Genomic DNA, 1,712 nt, shown 5'->3' with positions numbered 1-1,712 from the left:
ACTTACCATTACAGTGGCCAGAAAGAACTGCATTAAATAGTAGTGGACTTCCTTAGAACTGACTTGAATAGGGATGCCCAAGGTAATTTACTGGTTGGAGAAATTTAAGATACTCTTTATCCAAGTTTTTAAAATATCTAGTTGGTGAAATTTGTATGTTTGATTGATGATAAGTGCCAAATTTTATGAAACAATTTTTATTTATTTATTTTTTCATTTTTGTGGTACCAGGGATAGAACTCGGGACCTTACACTTGTCAGGCAGGCACTTATGCCACTGAGCTATCTCCCCTGTATGAAGTAATTTTTGGCATGTGGAGATGCCCATCTTCTTTCCTTTGACATACTGACACATTGCCATCATAGATTTGCTCATAAGAAGAGTCTTTACAATCCCAGGAACATCCTAACTACTCATTGTGCCTTTTTCCTACAGGACACAGTTAAGTTGGTTGACGTTTCTTCATCCTGTGCATTTGCTCATCCCTTTAATCAATTTATTGTTTTTCTTTTTCAATAATTTTTCCTTAATTTTATAATATAAATAGTTAAACTTGTGTTGTTGTTGTTTATTTTTAACAGTGTCTTGAATGGATGGCTTCCTCTCAAGTAGGCAAGGATTTCTACTAGATCTCAAGAGCATTCTTCCACCACCATCTGCCAATTTCCTTGTTATCGTTGGCAACGTAAGTTCTAGATTCTTAGAAATATTTATTGGAGCTTAGCAGTAATTCTTATTATTTTTCGGGGGGGGGCGTTTCTGGTCTGTATGAAGACTATTCTCTCTTTCATATTTAGCTGCTTTAGCTTGCTATACCATGAACCCTTCCACATGTTTCTTAATGGTTTTCTGTCCTCTCCCATTTGTCAGTGTGTTAACTGCAGCAACTCAATGATTTCAGTTTGTCACGTGCTAAGTCCTGCCTTCTTTCATTCATGGCTCTGGACCTCAAGTTGGTTGGAGAAACGCATATTTGTTTTTTATGGGGATTGTGTCAGTAGATGAGATCTGGTGACTAAAAACTAATTCTGTGGATTCAAAAGAGAGACTGCACGTGTCATTGCTATGCTCTAAATGCCCTCCACTAATTTCCATGCTGAATCATCTTCACTGTGATGGCAGTGGAACGTAGGGGCACTGGACAGCAATTAAGTCATGAGTGCAGGCTGCCATATGCCACTGTGAGAGTTATGTTGGCCATGGAGCCTTGGCTAGCTTTACAGAATGGCACAGTACCTTGCCAGCCTTTGTCTCTTGGGTGGACACATAGATACTTTTCTGTGAATTTCTGAATTTGGATGACAAAACTCTTGAATATATGCCTGAGTTTCTGAAAGACTGGGTCCTCGTTTACTTTTTTGCACAATTTTTGTCCCTTCCATTTATTCCAGGTGTACACATGAGGTCTGTGACCATGTGTGGCAGATAACAACCCTCAGCCAGACACAAACACCGGATTCGGCCTGTATTAATTCTGTTGCCTGCAATGGCTCTGTGAACAATGGTGTCATTTCTACTGAGCCAGCTGTAGCTCGTTTGGCCAGGTCCAATTGCTGGACATGATGGGAGTTGGTAGTTCTTCCTTGTCACATGAATTTGGCCTCATTCTGATCCTAATCTATCCTCACAAAAGTGTGTGTTTTCTGTCATCACTGTAGCTGTCAACCCACAGGTAGCTAAGCCTTCTGACCAGGCCTCACCTTTCTCCCCC

General features: G+C 40.4%; 1 protein-coding gene across 1 annotated transcript in view; it reads left to right on the top strand.

The window, feature by feature from the left end:
- The first annotated feature begins 598 nt into the window (after window positions 1-598).
- Window positions 599-1,712, top strand: part of Tlr6 (toll like receptor 6) — a 9,849-nt gene continuing 8,735 nt past the window's right edge. The window contains exon 1 of the mRNA XM_004642669.2: window positions 599-686. The gene's annotated coding sequence lies outside the window, so the exon portion shown is untranslated. The remainder of the gene's footprint in view (window positions 687-1,712) is intronic.

This window comes from Octodon degus, unplaced genomic scaffold, assembly GCF_000260255.1.
Source record: "Octodon degus isolate 3935 unplaced genomic scaffold, OctDeg1.0 scaffold00158, whole genome shotgun sequence".
NCBI lineage: Eukaryota > Metazoa > Chordata > Mammalia > Rodentia > Octodontidae > Octodon > Octodon degus.
Note: the sequence above shows the minus strand (reverse complement) of the source record. Positions and strands in the feature narration are given on the sequence as shown.